This window comes from Tiliqua scincoides, chromosome 8, assembly GCF_035046505.1.
Source record: "Tiliqua scincoides isolate rTilSci1 chromosome 8, rTilSci1.hap2, whole genome shotgun sequence".
NCBI lineage: Eukaryota > Metazoa > Chordata > Lepidosauria > Squamata > Scincidae > Tiliqua > Tiliqua scincoides.
Window position 1 is genome coordinate 28,177,229 of NC_089828.1, and position 19,725 is coordinate 28,196,953.

Below are 19,725 nucleotides of genomic sequence, written 5' to 3' on the forward strand. Positions count from 1 at the left end.
CTCAGGAGGTCCTGTCTGGCAACCCTCTAAAACCAGGCTAATGTGAGAGAATGCCTTTGCTGAAAGGTGGGGGACAGAATGCCTTTCTTCTTCTTCCTGAAATAGGATATTCACAAGTAAGAATTCCATTTTTCCCTGGAAGTGGAGGGAGGGCATTCTCCAATGTGTGAGATATGTCAGAGCTAGGATACTGCGTGTGGGATAGGCACTGGAGTCTCTCTGTGTGTGACCACCCTCTGGAGGACCCTCCTACCGAAAGCAGAAGCTGCCAAGTCAACTCTGTAACATTTGAAAAAGGTGGTGGGGGATACCCAGTGGCCACTTTGCAAGTATCTGCTGGGGAGGTTACTCCATCATAGGCAGCAGATGCGGCCACACCCCTGGCAGAGAGGGCTGTGATCCTAGGGAGAGGGGGTTCCTTGCCCAATGCCCTATAAAGCCTCCTCGATGGCTGACCTAAGCCATCACAAGATGGAGGCAGTGGATGCTTTCTTGCCTGTATGGGACCCCACAAGGTCACAAACAGGGAATCAGTCTTCTGATATCCCTAGTCCGCTCCATGTAGTAGCGAATTGCCCTCCTAACCTCCAATGAGAGCCAACTCTGTTCTTTTTGATGCACAGGGTTGGGACAAAATGTTGACAGAACCAATTCTTAGGAATGGTGGAACAGATAGTTGATTTTTGGGAAAAAGGCAGGGTCTGGGCAGAGGACCACCTTGTACTTGTGAAATACACATAAACTGGGGTTAACTGACAGAGCGCCTAGCTCTGACATATGTCTAGCAGAAATAACTGCCACCAGAAAAAGGGTCTTAAGGGTCACTTCCCTGAGGGGGGCCCTAGCCATGGGTTCAAAAGGGGCCCCCATCATAGCTGACAATACCCTATTCAGGTCCCAACTGGTGAAGGGATGAACAGTTGGGGGATTAAGGAGGGCCACCCCTCTCACCATTTGACATGGGGATGAGAGGAAATGCTAGAATTGAGACCCACTCCCAAGGTACTGTAGAGGGCAGCGACTTGCCTCCTGAGAGTTTTGGTGCTAAGGCACTTGAACACTCCATCCTGAAGGAATTGAAGGATGTGTCGAATCTTTGGCTTAATAGCAGAAACTTCTTTCTTGGACCACCAGTGGGAAAATTTCTGCCATGTGGACCCATATATTCTGTTAGTGGATGCTCTCCTAGAGGCCAGGAGAGTATTGGAAGTGCTGGTTGTTGTAGCAGACCCTCGGAAACTTGCAGTGACATGGCAGAATGGGAATGTGGAGATAGGCTCCTGATAAGTCGATCGATGTGAGAAAATTGTCCACCTAGAGGGCATGATGGATCTCCAAGTCTGCATTTTGAATTTCCTTCTGCACAAGAAGCGACTAAGCCATTTCAAGTCCAGAATCGCTGTCATGTCCCGTTTTTCTCTGGGACCAGGAAGAACATGGAATACACTCCCTTGCCCTGTTGGCCTAATAGGACTGTCTTGATTACACAGTAGTAGAGCGTGGTGAGTAGAGAGTAGGTGTTCTATTGCTTTGAGCTTCTGCAAATGTTTTTGGGAATCCCGTGAAGCAGGAACTTTCCAGAATCCGTTCCTGGGCATTTTGCAGAATTTCAGGGTGTAGACTTGGGAAACTGTGATGAGGACCCAAGAATCTGATGCAGTATCCCGCCAGGAGTCTGCAAAACCAAGGGGCAACCCCCAATATGGCAAGAGGTGTCTCCAGACCTGGAGTCATGCTTGTTGATTTTTGCTAACTCTGGAGGAGGTAGAAATCAAGTTTCCTTGTGCCTTGGATCTGGGGAGCAGGTGTGACTTGTTCCATCTGGACTTTTGCTTGAGTTGGTGTCACTGACAGAAAATTTGCTTGGAGGCAAAAAGGAGTCAGACTTTCCCTTGGTTGGTTCCTTCTTGCCAGAGGGCAGTCCTCTTTGTGTTCAACCAGCAGAGGGTCGAGAGCCTGTTTGAAGAATATGGACCTTGGAAGGGAACCCTGACCAGTCTTGTCTGGGAACTAGAATCCCCATCCCAGTGACGAAGTCACAACATTTTTGTGCCGCGCCACTACGTTTGAAGTCAACTGCATGAAGTCGAAGGATGTCAGCCATGGAGGCTATTGCCAGGGAAATCTTCTTTAAACTGCCCTGTTGGAGAGACCCTGCTCAGAGGAGGCCAACTCCTCAGTCCATAGGAAGGCTGCCTTTGACATAATTGAGTTGGAAGCAGTTGCCCTTGAAGGCATGGAAAGTAATCTCAAAATCTCTTTTTAGAGAGGAATTCGCTTTTTTGTCACAACAGTCTTTGGGTCCATTCTCCCCCTCGGAGGACAATACTGCTGAGAAAGAAATAGCTGCAACCGGGACATCCATGGCTGGGACCTTGAGAGACTGCATTACTTTGTCAATAAGCTATGCTTATTTTGCAAGGGGTTGTTCCATTTGGAGTCTAGTATTCTTTGGAAGGACTCTGGAAATGGCATTATGGCAGGCTTGGAAGGTCCCTGAGGGAAGAGGAGTTTGGATGCTGTAGAAGAACAAGAGCTGTCAGCAGGAGATGGATTTGCAGAAGCTGATAGGCTAAATGCCTGGGAGGCTTTCCCTATCATATGAGGGAAGAACTCAACTGGGAAGGGTCTATCTACTTACTGGGACTGTGCTTCCTCTGCCTCATTGCCAGACAGCTCCCTTTCTCCCTTCCCTGTTCAGGGGAAGATGCTGTGGGGGAAGAACTGAGGCCACAGGAAGTGCTGTTTGACGACTGCCCTTGGGCCTTTTGTGGAGAAAAGCCTTTTTCTTTTTGCACTTGGCTTGATGCTTAAGAGAGTGCTTGTGGCATGGAAGGGAATCTGCCTCAGAGCTCTCCCAGGAGGAAGAGGAGGATGGCGGGCTGGGAGAAATATGCCTTTTTTTTATTTGAGGACCTCCTTGAGAGTTGTTTTAACCCGGGAGGGTAGTTGGGATTTTAGGGCCCCATCCATAGCCTCCTTAACCATGACAGAGATTTGAGAAAAGATATCAAGGTCCTTAGTCCTTGCCTGTGAAGGGCCTGGCTTTGGGTCCTGAATCTTGGGGGTTCTTCACTGCCCCCCTCCTCTGCCACTATAACAGGTCCCCTGCACATTAAAGCAGGAAAAAACCCCCTGCTGGTTGCGAAGCTGGAACCACTGCTGGGCTGAACTGCCCAGGGCCACTGCAAGGGAGTAGCAACTACAAGGCTGCTCTGGTGGCCACGGCCATAATGGTGGCCACAAGCCTCTTTAAAATGATGCAAAGCACATCGTGCATTCTCGCACAGCGTGCTGACCAGCCCAAAGGGGCTCCAGAGCTTGCCACCGCTCTGGAGCTCTGCCGCCTTTGTTGGTGCCACAGTTGGAAGTGATCATCCACAGTCTCCCTTCTTCCCCCATCTCCCTTGTTGCACCTGGAGCATGTGTGCTGGAAATGACTCTCCCGAAGCACTGGGCTAAGGGTGATGGAGGCCTCCCAGCAACAACGGAGCTGTGCGGGTGAGGCCTGCTAGGCCTCCCTGTTTTCCCTTGTTCAGGGGAATGGATAAGGAAAGGAGGTAATAGACAGGAGGCCAGGCGTGGGGGGGGGGGAAGAAGGAGCAAAGAAGGAAGAAAAAGACCTAATAAAGCTGAACTCTAAGGGCTCTGCAAGAACTGACCTGAGACAGGCAGTTGGACAGACTGGGCTGGGATGCCCCCCCCCCCCAATAGGAGGAAAAGACCTCAGCAAGTCCGGCCTGGCATCTATGAGTGGGAGGGGCAGTTCACACAGTGGAGAATGCCCTCCTTCCTCTTTCAGGGAATGCTAAGATTCACAGATGAACTCTTTGCAGGGTAGTGTGAGAAAGCAGGGGGATAATGGGGGAAGATACATTCATCAACGAGGCAGAGGAAATAATTGTAAGAGATTAAATAAGCCACCTTCCTCAAAAAGTAATCCCACAATGTCTCCTTTTTGTCTATCCTAAGCAAAACTAATTTTGCAATTTAATGTTTGTTCTAGGTATTAGATTTTGGTGCCAGCATGCTTTTTTCTGTAGCTAAAATTGCAGTTCCTGTCACAAATGATGAAAACTCACGTTCAAAAGAGGCAAGTGAAATGAACAGTGCATTAGATCTTCCCCTAAATCTATTTTTGCAGCTCTCCCTTGCTCCCATGTTGGGGTGAGGAGGGAAGGGCCCATAATTTAGTTCTCATTTTGGGCATCTGAACATGTGCCATTTCAATGTTTAAATTGCTTTAATTTTCTAGTCCTGGCCATCTAAAATTTGGCAAGCTGTTTTTCTAGCTAGCTGGTAGAATGCAACGAACATGCAGAACACACACTAGTGGCACCAGCAAGAGGTAACAGAAAACAAGTAATACTTATTGTAGGAATGTCATTTTGTTTTTTCCTTCTTTTTCTGCTTAATGTTGCAGTTCAAACAACTGGAGCTGCCCAACAGTATGAATATTTCAAGAGATTTGTTGTGCCGTTTACATTTTGAGGCTTTTGTTAAAACTGGTACCCTTCCCTTGGGTCTAAGATGAGCAAATATCCTCTCTTCTCATTGGGCCTATTATCATTTTAATTATGTACTCCTCCCAGGTGGTCCTCTTCCAGGATGACTGCAGTTTATAACCAGTTACTAAATATATGCAGAATGTTAACTCATAACTAAGGTATAATTATATTACACAGCTTAATAAAAATAATTATTGCTGTAAGCATATTGTTACTAGAGTAGCCTTCTTTTGCTGACCTTTATTTACATGATGCTTACTTTTGTATGCAATGATTTAACTAGAGAAATAACTAGCATTTCACTTCACTTGACAGTTCAGAGGTCTATGGTTTCACTACCTCTTCATATCTAGAAGAGCCAAGTAAACAATTTGCCATGAATAATTTACACAGTGAGTTGACTTTTATTTTTTCTTGTGTAGCATCTGTGATCTGATTGCAATTCCTTCGTATTTGTTGTTTAATCACTTAACAATTTTTAAAAACCTTTTTCCTCCTATTGCTGCATTTAAATGAAAATCACAATACCCAAAAATGTTTTAAAACTGTATCCAGAAGGACACTCTCCAGGAGCTTGCTGGGAAAGGGAGTCTCAAGACCACATTCTAGTGCAGGGGTGTCAAACATAAGGTCCAAGGGCCGAATGTGGCCTCCAGACAGTGGCAGTCCTGGTACTTTTTGTACCAGAGGCCATTTCCTACCTGCCGCTCTCCTGACCCTTAGATGCAGTGACATTGTCACATCACTGCAATTATTTACGTGCCTCCTCCATCCCCCCTTTAAAAGGGGGGAAGGAGACGGCCCAGGCTCCAATGGAGACTTTTGCGCTTCTGCTAGCGGCACAAAGGCTGCTCCATCAGAGCTTTATCGAACAGTTAGAAGCAGTGCCCAGGAGGTAAAAAAGCTTGCTACTTCAGTGCTCGCCTCCTTTGAAATCAGAGGAGGCAGATGCTGCTTCTAGTGACATGGAAAAGCTCCACTGGAGCCTTTCATGCCATTATGTTACGAAAAGGCTCCATCGGAGCTAGAAGCAACGCCAGCCTCCTCCAAAACCAAAGGAGGTGAGTACTGCTTCTGGTCGGCTACCTGGCACTTCTGAGGGCTGCCCTCTTCTCCTCCCATTTCGTTAGGGGAGAAGAAGAAGGTGGCTCTCAGATGCAGTTCAGAACTGCACCAATAGTAGATGCACTACCACAGCCACAGTTGGCGCAGTTCTGGACTGCACCAAAAATCCAGTGGCAGAGGAGTGCATCGCACCACTGACCTCCAAGTCTGACGCCCAGGACATTTGCTCCATTGCCCCCCTAAGTACACCACCGTCTCCAGAAGCAGTTTATCTGGCCCTTGTTGGGCTCTCCCAGCTTGATAATTCAGCTCACTCTTATCTTGAAAGTATGATCAAGATTTGCACATTTTCTCTTCTGTCATTTGCAGCGAATGAGTTTCTAAGTGAGAACAAAATGATTATTCCTGTCATCTGCTTAATGACATCACTTCCTGCTTAACAATGCCACGTCCGGCCCTCAGCAAGCATCATAAATACTAGCTTCAGCCCTCTAAATGAAAAAGTTTGACATCCCTGTTCTAGTGTATGCTCATTTTGCATAGGCATCTTTAGCACTAGATCTAACAGACCCCATACAAATCTAAAGCATTCCTTCAAATTTCTTCATAATTATCTGCAGCAGGCAGCAATTTGAGCTAGCAAAGGTCCACAAATTCCATGGCAGAAAAATAAACAGCAATCCAATAATTATTACACATTATTATACTGTATATCATAATTTCCAAAAACTGTTTGACAAAATCTCTCACCAACATTTTATGGATTGGTAATGGGCTTAAAAAACAGGAAAAGCTAGGAGTAAACAATTCTCACACAATAATGGCAAGTAAGTAATAGGGTATGCAAGGATCTGTACTTCAATCAAAGCTATATAACTTACTTATAAATAAATTGGAGTAGGTTGTAATGGTGAGCCATTTTAGGAAAAAATATTGACTAAAATGTGGAGTATAAAATAAAGTAAAAATAAGCAAATGGTTTGCCACTTACTCACAAGTGTAGGGAAATAAACAATGTACATGAGAAAAGGAGTACAAATGCGAGCATAGCGTTCATTCATGCCATGCCAAACTACAGTTTAGTGTTACATCTGAATGAACATCCTGTTACATGGATACTTTTCTTCATTTGCATTAACGTTGTTTCTTATTAAGATTTCTGTTCAAAAAGAGAGGGATGTGTCTTCCAACTACAGGGTAAAAATTATAAATGCCATTCATATGTAAAATAAAAGTATTTGAATGTCAAGTGCATTTTACACTATAAACTTGTGGTCTCAACCAGAATGTGTAATAGGAAAGCTGCAGGCAAAATAGTCTCCATATACCACAATCTATTATCCCTGTCAAGTTAATGTTCCATGTGGAACCATATGGCATGGGTAACATATTCAACAAAGAAAATTCCTTAAACTTGTTATCATCAGCATTTGCAATCATCCAAAAAACCTGACATAAACAGCTTTATCGTGTTTTAAGCACTTCACTTAATATCCATGGCAAAAGCAATGAACACAGCACAAAAAAAAGAAGAGACTATAGGAAGCAAGAGTGCTATGAAGTAGCTATACTATCTATTACTTTCCTAAGCAATTGATTTTAAATTACAGTAAACTCAAACCACCGAACAATCATTCTGCTGAAGAAAAAATTTCTGTATCCACACAATATTCTGAATGCAAATACTCCTAAATCAATATAACGTGGTTCATACAAGAATGCTGTTAAAAATGAATGTTTTCTTATGCTTCCTACTCCTCTACAGTAGTTGCATAATTACAGGAGTCTAACAGAGTTTCCCTGGAACTAAGGCAATTTAAATCAAGTATCTTTATATGCATTGAGGGTAGGTCATAGATGAATTAAGAACTCCCAAAAGCCTCTGGTACCTGCACAACCCATCACATCAAGTCAGAGATGAGATTCAAAGAAGAGCAAAACTTCATTCCAGCCCCCAGTGTAGCAACAATAAAATGCTGAGAAAACACACCATCAAATCCTGAACACAGCATCAATTTCGGTTAATTACAGCCTTGTCAGCAATGTGATTATTCAAACAGCTCGTGCAAATGTTAATGAGTTCTTATTTGCATATTTATTTTTTCCTTTGTTGAAATGTCATTATTACATTCTACAATGATGAATACTGCTGATGAAGTGGTCCGATATGCAATTAGTCATTAAGTGGAATGAACAGATCAATTATAAAAAAACTGAGATTAAGAAATACCAAAAAAGACTGCACAACTTCACTGAGGAATCTTTTTTAAAAATCACAGATTTTATCCTTTTGATTTCACAGAATTATTAAGATCAGAATAAATAAAGTTATCCTTTTTTAAATTACGTGAATAATTTTAAGAATAATTATTAAGATCTTTCATACTCTGTGTGCAAGATGCAGGAACAAATCTATATTTTTACTGAGAACGTTGCCTTAAATTCTTTTTGGTATCAGCTATTGTTTACAAAGTCATCCTTCTAGAATCAGTATGCATGGAGTATAAAGCTCCTAGTTTTATAAAAGATATACAGAAATAGAAGAAGGCATAGCCTGAAATTCTGTTTTTAAAAAGGAACAGCTTGCTTAGGTTTTTTCATCTGCTTGTTACAGTTATTCAGCCAGCACTTGCTATTTGCTGGGGGAAAAAAAACACATTACTGCAGACCAGATGGGAACATTCCACATGACCAAACCAATCAATCACCTCCGTGGGGCGCAGGTGCAGCACAGCCGTGTAGCAACACACCATTTCACAGTCTATCGGGCACAAACACATGGTCACCAATCAATGGCACACTAAGGACCTTGGAGGGGAGGCTCTCTCGAGTTTTACTGGTCCATGCCTGATGACTTCATAATCACACATCATTTCATTCACTGGAGGATACAAACTAGCATTCTAATAACCTATTGAAAGCATTTCATGTTGTGCATATTAATAAGAATGCTGTTTATAGTGAAGTCACTGACTTGAAGCTGCAGAGAGTGCAGACTGAAACAACCTGAAGCTGAAAACGTCTGCCTGGAGAATTTTACTTTCACTGACATTATTCATTTTGCAACAAAGACCACATATGATGGTATTATCTTAAACATAAAAATACCATTAAACAATACTAAGCTAGCAGAGATAAAAGAATACACATTCAAGTATACCATTCCTCTCTAGAAAAATGTCAAGCACCAAATTGGCTAACCTCACTATATTTATTTTGACAAGTTTCCTAAAGTGGCAAGTAGGCAAATTTTTAATTGTACAGAGATAGAATCAATCAGACTTCGCCAACCAGTTCAAACAGCCTCATACTGCCACTGTGTGGTGCGTCTCATGCACAGACCAGTCATTTCTGGGGCAAAAAGGCAGAAGGAAGGAAGAGAGGGAGAAAACTCCTGGCCATGGACTGTGAAATACCACTGCCTCTTTAGGTTGTAAATACATAAATATAAGAATGCCCAGAGACAGGCTCTGGGTGATTTTTCTTTATATTTGTTCAACTCATATATGACATCAAGATGCAACATCACACACAAACACACAATGATGACATTCATGGAGTAGCAACCAAAGCAGTCTCCTTGTTACAACCTGGTCAGCAACAAGTTTTGCTCAACTGGCACTTTGAAAAGCAAGTAATCAATGGCAGATCAAAGCTTACCCCAACACAGTCTGCTAAAAAATTCTTATCTCACAGTTGCCACTTGCTGTACACTTTTTTACATCCAGGTCAGTAACAAGCAGTCAGAGGATACCCCCCAGGGTCTAAATTTAAACCACAGGTCTTAAATTGCTAACCCTTACTTCATAAGATCAGTAATTTCATATGTGAATTTCTTAAGAAATGCTGCATTGAAACAATTTGGACAAAATGATTTTAATTTTTCAGTATGGTCCAGAACCTCATCTCTTATTGCTCCTATTTCATACAGTTCTTTGTATCAGCAGCAGCAGTGCAATCTCCCCTCTCTCATGCACACTTACAGTGCTCCCAACTTCCTTGTAGAGGTTTGGAAGCACTGGTCTACAACCCTTCTTTGTATATGTAGATCTTATATGCACCATTCATACACTGAAACCTTGAGACTCAATTATAGCAATGCAATCTAGGTAGGTTAGTCCTTTAAAGTTGTCAGCAACTAATGCAGAATATGCACATCACCTTTTCACCATCTTCAAGGCATGAACATTACTTTTTTAAACATGCAAAATTTTAAATAGCTTGGAAACTATATTCCTTAGAAAACTATTTTGATATGTTTGAAAATGAACTATACAGTGGACAAAACTATAGAGTGGATGCTGCTGGATGATGCAATCAGTGCAGCCACAGTGAGTAACAAGAGCTCAGAGACACAACATACTTTCAAGATCAAGTCCTTAACATATGCAATATTATTCCCTCAAAAGGAAACCCTTTCTAGAGAGTCCAATATGGTGTAATGTTTATAGTGCTGGATTCGGACTAAAAACATCAATGTTCACATTCCTGCTTGGACATGAAGTTAACAATTACCTTGTCTCAGCATAATCTACCCCACAGGGTTGCTGTGAGGATAAGAGGAGCAGAAGGAGCCAAGTATACTATGCTGAGCTCATTAGAAGGCGGACGATATATAAATGTAATAATACATTTAACACATCCCTAAAATCTCAGAAACTCATGAACTTTGTTACAACTGTGTTAGTTACAGCTGTACTGAGCTTAGCACACAATGTGGAAACACAAGAACATAAAGGAGGTTCTTGTGGATAGGACTGGGTCCATCTACATTCCAATAAAGGAACGGTTGCCAGTCTTCAAGTGAACACATCCCCAAAGACAGAATAGCAGAAAGAGTGCCTTTAAAAACAACTATCAACTCTTCAGTCAGCCCTACACAGATGGCCTCCATGTTTATTGCAACATGGCAAACTCCAAGCTGTAAATCAGAATTTAGACATAAATCCAAGCAGCACCACTCAGACCCAACTAGGATGCTTCCTACTTAGATGAAAGACTATTTGAATGATCAGTCATGTACATAGGCTGCCAAAAGGTGAAGCAACAACTTCTGAACATTATAGTGATTTAGATTTCTTGCTGGAAATCAAGAGGGCTGCACACAGGGGCCCCATAGACCCGATTTGTGACTAACTGAATCCACAGATATGGGGCCCTCCTTGTACATTTGACTTCTATAAAATGGAAGCAATTTGTTTTTACAGTTGGGCATTTCATTGATCACTGATCTTGTCTTGGTCAACTAGTTTAACCACCCAAGTGACGGAGCTCCCCTTCCGCTTGCCTCCAGAGGGTGGTACTGCAGACGTTACCCCATCTGTGATTTCGGGTAACTGTAGGGGGTTCTGGAACAGAATGCCCACAGATACAGGGGCATGCCTGTACAATGAATTTTTCATACTAAAATTTGCTATCATATTTGATCAATATTTTTGAATTTGATATTCGCCATACAGCCTTTTATAGCTCACAAAACTTTGTTTACAGCAAATATAAACAAACAGAACCATTAATTTAAACACCATAAACTACTGAAATGGAAAGTAGAAGAAACAGCAGCTCTAATGGAAACGTTTTTTCATATGTCTTCCAGATTGAAAGATAAGTGTCTGATTTCACTTTGCAATGTATAGATTATTTTCTTTTTAAGTGCTAAAGCACACATTTCTTCAATCTGACAATCAAATTTAGGAGCCAATTTTTCTTTCCAGATCTGAAATAGGAGCTACTAGTAATAGTCAGAGCTCTCCTACACAGCAAGTTACACCTCGTACATTTGGTTCCATTATTTTAAATACAAATCACAACTATCATGTGCAACAGTATCAGGGATAGTAAGGTTTCTAAGGTCATGTCTAAACTACTACATACTTCCATCCACAGGACATGTATTAATGCAGCCTTCTTTTCTGTTTACATTAGCATCCTTGTTGCATTCATTGCATACAGAGATAGGACACATTCAATTACTTCTAAAACAACTTCAAAATTCTCATTTGCAGAGCTTCCAATGGGACTCTAAAACAAAAGGTTTTAACCAGGACTAAACTGTAACCACCACAGTTTTATTTAACACTCTTCTGCTCTCTCTATACTGGTGTGCAGTCGCTTAACGACGGAGATGCGCTCCCACATCCCCATCACTAAGTGATGCAGTCATTAAAACAATGCACCCTCTGAAGCCAAGGGGAGCTGTGCTCATAAAAAAGAGCTGTGTTTACAAAAAGCAACATATTCCATATTTAAAGATGCAAGGCGTGTTCAGCTAAATAATCCTCTATTCACAAATACTTTCCCTTTTTTGAGCAACACAAATCACTACCCTTGTATGATATTAAGAATAAAAATCTGATCAACTTCTGATTCACAAAAACAAATTCCACAGCTGGAGTGAATCCACTGTGAATCTACCCAGATACCCCCACTTGTATTTCTTCCATTTACAATGGATGCATTGGAGGTAGAACACAAGTCAGAGTCAAATTCACTTCCATTCTTTATTACTTGAGAATGTAAGATATTCAGAACTTGTGATAAACCAAAAAAAGATAAATTTTTCTTATCTTTTCACCTTCAATCACTAAAGATGTAATCATAAATGCTTTTTTTTCCATTTGACAGAAATCATGAAACTAATTTTTACCAGTCTGATATTTTTTTCTATTTAATGTACCTAGAAGAAATGAAATAGTGTGTTGCAGTGTGCAAGCACATTTATTTCCAATATTCTAATCCCAGTTATATGTTTTGAAGTGAAAAACAAAGCACTTTGCAAAAAGCAATAGTACTGTGTTCCCTGTGCATAAGTAAACAGCAGACTAAAATCTCTATTTGTCTTTTAAAGTATCTGTACATTCTCGGGGGGAAAAAATCTTACATTTGCTCACACCACAGTTTCTTTACACTCAGTTTCAAAGATAGCATCTTTACAATGCTGAAGGCAGCAAACTAGTCATAGGCAAGAACTCCTTCAGAGCACCTGTAGCAAGGACAGAAATCTCTGCATGGCAAGTACATGTGACCTGTGAATTCTGTTGCCTTACACCTGATAGCAATTCCTGTTTCTTCTACTGCCACAGTTGCTAACAAGAGGCAGAGAATTGGGGGGGGGGGGGGGAGAACAGTACAAGTGGACACCTGCTGTAATAATATTAAAGGAATCAGCCTTCTGGTACATTTGTATAAAGCCTCCAGGTATTTGTTTAGGGGAACTAGGAAAGCTATTTGATTGAAATATTACCATAAACAGAAGGGGGAGAGGCAGAAATAAGTTTTGCATGCCTTCTGATGTATAAAAACCCAAAGGTGAAAATGCTCTGCACAAAGCACTGGCACTAAATGATCATGTTATTTAATTTATCTAAAACACATTAGTTTCCATAGAAGAAAATGAAAAACAGATGAGAGCAGGTCTTCATTATGAGCAGATTCTAACTCACGCAATACATGGGAAGAAATAAATTATATCACCATATCAGAGCTGAGGCTAGGACAATGATGGCAAAGGCTATTTCGTCAGTTAAGAAGTCATTTGGGTTTGGTTGTTAAAAGTTTGATCAAATATATAAGCTAAAACCCTGTGGGGTTTTCTTAATTCGTTCATTAAGAAACTCTTGAAGAACTCTTGCAGCACACAGTTTTCCAGCTGCCAAAAAGGAACTGCAGTAATCACTAAGCCTACTTTTAAAGGATACAAATTATAAACAATCTAGTAGAATACATGTAAACTGAAACACCCTTTTTACTTGAAAACCTATATTACTTCAGGTTAGGATTCTTGATAACATAATTATTTTAAAACGAAAGAAGTACAACTTAAATTCAGTCTGAACAATAAGTGTGATGAATTAAAAAAAAACACCTAAAGACAGATACCTTGAGGTGAAATGCCACCAAAACTGTAAGTGATAATAGCTGATAATCATGTGAATTATCAACTCACCATGAACTAAGTATTGTTTAGACAGGTCTAAGAAACTGATGTGGTGATTATAACCATTTGGTCTTCACATGCTGCAAGATGGGCTTTAAATCACAAACGTGCTCTTCAGTAAGACTAGAGAGAGATGCCTCTCCACACCCACCCTTCTCAACATCTAGTTTAGGACCACTGGCAAAGCAACTTAGGGTTCAATCCTGTTCAGTGTTCCAATGATGATGCAGCAGCAATGCAGCCCCAAGGTAGGCAAACAAACCTTTCCTTATACTTTGAGAAGCATTCCATGACTGCCACCCCACCACAGGAGGCAGTGCATGCCCTGTTGCCACAGCTGCATCTGCACTAGAAAGTAGTATAGGATTGGGCCCCAAGGGAAAATTTCATACCTTTTTACTTCTGACACAGTCTTTGAATCTAATTTTCTTTTTTCCAGAGTATTGCCAGTTTCATTGTTTTTCGTCCCAGCAATATGCATATTGGTTTTAGCTCTTTGTTATCTGCTAACTATATTAATTTTGACAAAATTTAAGTCAGTCTAACTTCAGATATTTACACAGGGGTACCTAGTTTAGAAACTATACGCAAGGGAATTATGAGATGGGAATCAAAGAGAAAAAAGTAGAATCTTATGGAATGATCCTATTCCCCTTCTGCACTGGCAAAATGCTCGTTCTGCCAGTGCAGACTGATGCAAACATCCCATAAAGCACATTGCAACAGCACACCATCTAGGCCCACCAGCAGGAAGAGCAAAGCCTTCCCACCTGCGGCAGTGCAAGAAGCAATGAGCACTGGATAAGGTGAGTTCCCCACTGAGTGGTGCAAAGACAGGGACAGGGCAGAACACAGCAGGGTGAGGGCAGGAACAGGCTCAGGAGGGGGATGGTATCAGCATGTGCCATATCCTATCCCCTAGGCCTGATCTGCCAATAGATGAACTTGCACCAGAGATTTCACTGGTGTGGCCCAAGCAGACCTGTTGTGCTGGTTGGGGTTTTCCTCAGAGAAGTGGACAAATGTCCTCTTACTGCAAGGAGACCTCCAACTTGCAAAATTTCCGTGTGAATGCAGTGCTGCATCAGTGTAGGGGTATTTGCGCTGGATTGGGTTGCCTGACTTCCAATGCACACCAAATAATAAATCAACATCTATCTAGCATGAAGAAATCAAAAAATTCTGATTGGTGTTGATAGCCAGCCATTAACTGCCATTGCCAGCAACCCCTCCCCTCCCAGTCCTTTGAACTCTGAAAACCTGGGGAGTCGTGGGGTTTTGTCTCTGACTTAACACTGAGTGGTGGTGGAAGACTTGGCCATAGCAAGGCTGAGAAGTAATAGGAAGAATCTCAGCTCTTACTTGGTGTTCAGCACTGGAAGCTCTCAAAAGCTGTTCAACTGGATTCAGAAAGGGAGGGGCTTGTCTCTTCTGCCATGTGCAAGGTGAAACACCCCTTCTGCCTCTGATTTCCTCTGCTGTGTGCACAGCTTGAGTAAGAGGAGATCAGGAATGAGAAACTGCCAGAATTAAAAGGGATAGTCAATCATTTAAACTTTTCATTGAAGTGTAAAAAAATACTTAGTAAGTTTGCAGTTTGACTCAAATTTTACCATCCCAATAATCTTAAGTAACTGAAAAAATTGGATGAAACCAAAAACCAACTTTTACTGGTCATTCAAATCACTAGTACAGAAAATTACATCTGCAGGCCACAGTAATTAGTACACTTTCTCAGAAGAGGGTAATTTGCTTCATTAGGGAGTCTCTAGACACAAACTCAACCTCTCTTCCAAGTTGCATCATCAACAAATCTACCAAGGACCCTTGCATCGATCACATAAGCATGATATTCCTTTTCCTTGCTTTTGTGCCAAACATTGTTAACTTCACAAGACAGCAGTTCTACTTTTGTTAGTATCATGCCACTCTCAGTTATATATCCTTTGGCAATCTGATGGCATCAAATGCAACAATCAATGACAGCGGATAAACTGACTCAACCAGAAGAGCAAACACACATATGCATGCTCTCATCAGCAGATTGAACTAAACAGGCATTCAATCAAAAGAACTACATACAGCTCTTTAAAAGCAAGCCACTGAAATACCACCTAATTCTAGCATGAGATTAAATATCAGAAACATCCTTTCCCGTTGCAGCCTACTCTGAGAAAAGCGGAGTACTACACATTATTTATCTGAAAGGGCTGGGGCCTCAAAGCCTTTTGGGTTACTACATTTTAGATAAACAGAGTAGAGACACAGAGCTAGTTACACAGGAATGAGAGGATAGCAGCTTTGGTATTTGTATACGGATTGTTAATCCATATGAATCCAAGGACTATATGAATCCATAAAGTATATGGATTATACTTTAATCTGTATTTAACCCCTGCTAATTGGGTAAGAGGCACTTTTTCAAGTGGGTGCTCCTTTTTTTAGCAGGGGGAGAGTAACTGGCCCACCTCACCCCAGCACTGTCTGTTCTAGTGGCTGTCTGCTGGTATTCATTTGCATTTTTTTTAGATTGTGAGTCCTTTTGGGACAGGGAGCCATTTAGTTATTTGATTTTTCTCTGTAAACCGCTTTGTGAACTTTTAGTTGAAAAATAATAATAATAATACAGGTATTTATATACTGCCTTTCTTGGTCTTTATTCAAGACTTTATTCAAGGCGGTTTACATAGGCAGGCTTATTAAATCCCCGTAGGGATTTTTACAATTTGAAAGAATGTTCTATCTTACAAGAACCACAACATTCAGGTGTTACTTTCTTGATCTGGTTTCGCATTCTGGCCTCCATCCTCCCACCCTCAGAGCAGATGGAATAGCTCGGCTCAGCTTGTCATCTGCTTCAAGGTCATATGGTGCCGGTGACCTCGAACTGGCGACCTTCAGATGTTATCTTCAGGCAAATGGAGGCTCTACCCTCTAGACCAGATCTCCTGCTTTTATTTATATAAAAGCGGTATATAAATACTGTTAATAATAATAATGTTAATAATATTTATCTAGATCAGTGGTTCTCAAACTTTTTAGCACCACGAACACTTTTTAGAATGACTCTATCAGGACCCATCAGAAGTGATGTCATGGCCAGAAGAGACATCACCAAGGAGGAAAAATTTTAACACCCCTCATGTGACAAAAAAACAAATCAATCAAGTAAATTAAGGAAGTTTACAATGAAGTAAAAGTTTAAAATTTATTTTAAATAAAGAAGAACCCTCCTAACTGTCGCAAGCAATTGCTGATCTGTTGAAAAAAAATGTACCACAAACATTCCAAAGACTGCGATCCTATCCACACTTATCTGAGAGTAAGCCCCATTGACTATCATTGTTAAAAGCATAGACATGTATACAGTATAGACATGTATATAGTATAAAGCCTGTTAAAAGTATAGATCTGTAACCTTTCTCCAAATGCAGTGACATAACCATTGATAAAATCCACACTGAAATGAATGGGGACCTACCCGATATTGGCTCATGACCCACCTAGTGGGCCCCAACCCACAGTTTGAGAACACTGATCTAAATACTATCCCAATTCATTCTTATGCCTGCATAAGCATAAATTCTCCAGAAACTATGAAGTATCTAAAACCTTAAAATACAAGCAAAGATTATATGGAGTGGGATGCAAAAAAAACACAAAAAAAACCCCTTTTGTGCCAATATTCTTAATCTACAGAGATCAAAACTAAGAAAGAGCTTTCTAACAAATAAGCTTTCTAACTAACAAATAAGCTTTCTATTCTTGTTAACCAGATTTTTTTTAAGAAAAACGTTTTCTAGTAATGAATAGCTAGAAAAGTCACTGCCTAAGGCAAGTTGCTCCTAGAAGAAGAATTTTTTTAAAAAAATTACATGGTAGAGAGACTACCATACTTGTTAAATTTAAAAAAAAAATCTAGAAAACAAACCTTGTACTTCCTCTCACTTTCCTCCATGTGCCTTCTGCATCCCTTTCCCTTTAAACCATGTTAACAAAATAAGAGCCCTGCTTGATCAGGCCAAAAGGCTCACCTAGTCCAGATTCCTGTATCTCAGCGGCCCACCAGATGCCTCAGGGAGCACACAAGACAACAAGATACCTGTATTCTGGTGCTGCTCCCTTGCATCTAGTTCTGAGGTAGACTACTTTTAAAACCAGGAGATTGCATGTACCCATCATGGCTTGTAACCTGTGATGGACATTTTGCAGCATGAAAACAATGATACCAATACTAAGTATAGTTAATCTGAATCAATTTTGAAATCTGATTTGCAAATTCTGGCTAGCATTATTGAAAAGAGCAAAGGCGATAGAGCTGAAGGGAGAGTGCAATCCTGAAAAGGTGCTCCTAGTAGCTTAATTATGAGTGTGATTGCACTGGGGTTTGGGAGCCTTTGCTCAGCTTCAGGTGATCCAACAGCTGTGACCATACCTGAATCATGCGGACTTGGCCATGGTGACCCACACCCTAGTCAGTGACATCTAGATTGGATTATTGTAATGTGCTGTATGTGGGGCTTCCTTTGAAGACTGTCCAGAAACTGCAATTAGTGCAGAATGCAGCTACCTGTGTGGTTGCAGTGGCTCATCTGTTTGACTCTGTCAGGTGCTGCTTTGGTGGCTAAGCTGGTTGCCATTTCATTTCTGAGCATAATTCAAGATACCAGTTTAGTCTTTTAATCTGACCCATTCCCCGAAATCATCAGATGGGACCCTTTTAACCGTGCCACCACTGGAAGTGAGGGGGATGGTGGCAAGGAACAGGGCCTTCTCAGTGGTGGCATCCTGATTGTGGAATTCCCTTTCCCTAAAATTAAGACCGGCTCCCTCCTTAGAGACCTTTGGTAGGGCCTTAAGAACCTTTTATTCAGGATGGCGTTCAATAGCTGACATGACAGTCTGGCATTTTAATCAACTGTAATTTTAACAGCCTATGTGATTCATTGGGGTTTGTTTTGTTATTTTGTTTTAATGTTGTAAGCCACCTTGATTGCCCTCACCAGGAGAAAAGTGGGATATAAATTCTTTAAACTAACTAAAGGAGAATTTACATGGTCAGGAGGGAAGGCACAAACCCACCAGGCTCTCATCATAAGACACAGTTGCAGTTGTTACACATGCACTTGGCCCATATCACAAAAGTAACTTATTCAAAATATTATCAGTATATTTCTGCCCGATTTTGTACAATACAAATCTATGTAATACCACTGGCTTACTCTGGTAACAGAATAAGTCAATGTTTCTTGAAGTACAGGACGACTTATATTTTTCACACTGACAATATCAACAGGATAATTCTGGAATCAGGAAGGAACACAAATCAATTCAGCATAATAGCTTTACTGCCTGTGACAAAAACACTTCAGAATGAATATTAAAATACATCTTTCTACTGCAAATTGTTCATTACTGAATAATTATCAACCCTTGTTAGACAAAATTTCTTGCTCCTACAATGTAAAAGATCATTAAAATGTTTAAGAGCTCCATCATCAAAGACAGTGGCAATTCATAATCCACTATCTTTTCAGACAAACATGCTTATGGTTGTACATAATATACAAAAACAGCTTCTTGTTGACACACAATTCTCTCTTTTTAATGGTCCTTGTAAGCCATGACAAATGATGAAATATGCCTCTGTCTCAGTTTTAATAATACGATTTTGAGAACTGTGAAGCAGGTTGTTATACTTCAGTAGGGAAACAGTGGACAAGGCAAGTTGGAACACCAAACAAACAAAAACTAGACCCTCAAAAACAAAACTGATGCCAAAAAATCCCATCAGCATAAAAATCTGTCTACTACCTATGTATTTTAAAGTATATGAACTGCCTTTCTAATAATTGTTTTTAAAACACACTCTAAATAGATTTGGAATAAAAATCACCATTAAAACAGGAAAAATTAAACACAAAGTTGCTATAAATCTTATAAATGGAAATAGCAACCTAAATAAAAAAATTCTCCTGATACCTAATTAGAATTTAATCATAATGAAGGGATACAGCAAGTCTCTGGCAAAAGAATACCAAAATCAGGATGTAATGGTGGAAAAGGCCATAACTGGAGTTCTACCCCAGCCTACTCTGACAAATTCACATAATCCAGAACCAGACCTCCCTCACTAATCTCAGCGCCCAGGGGTCACATGGTTTATGATGTTCCCAAGATAGGCCATGCACATAAGATATCTGCATTAACATCCTG

At 40.8% G+C, this 19,725-nt stretch overlaps 1 protein-coding gene across 11 annotated transcripts in view; it reads right to left on the reverse strand.

The window, feature by feature from the left end:
- Positions 1–19,725, reverse strand: part of TCF12 (transcription factor 12) — a 227,631-nt gene that overhangs the window by 129,781 nt on the left and 78,125 nt on the right. The window lies entirely within an intron of this gene.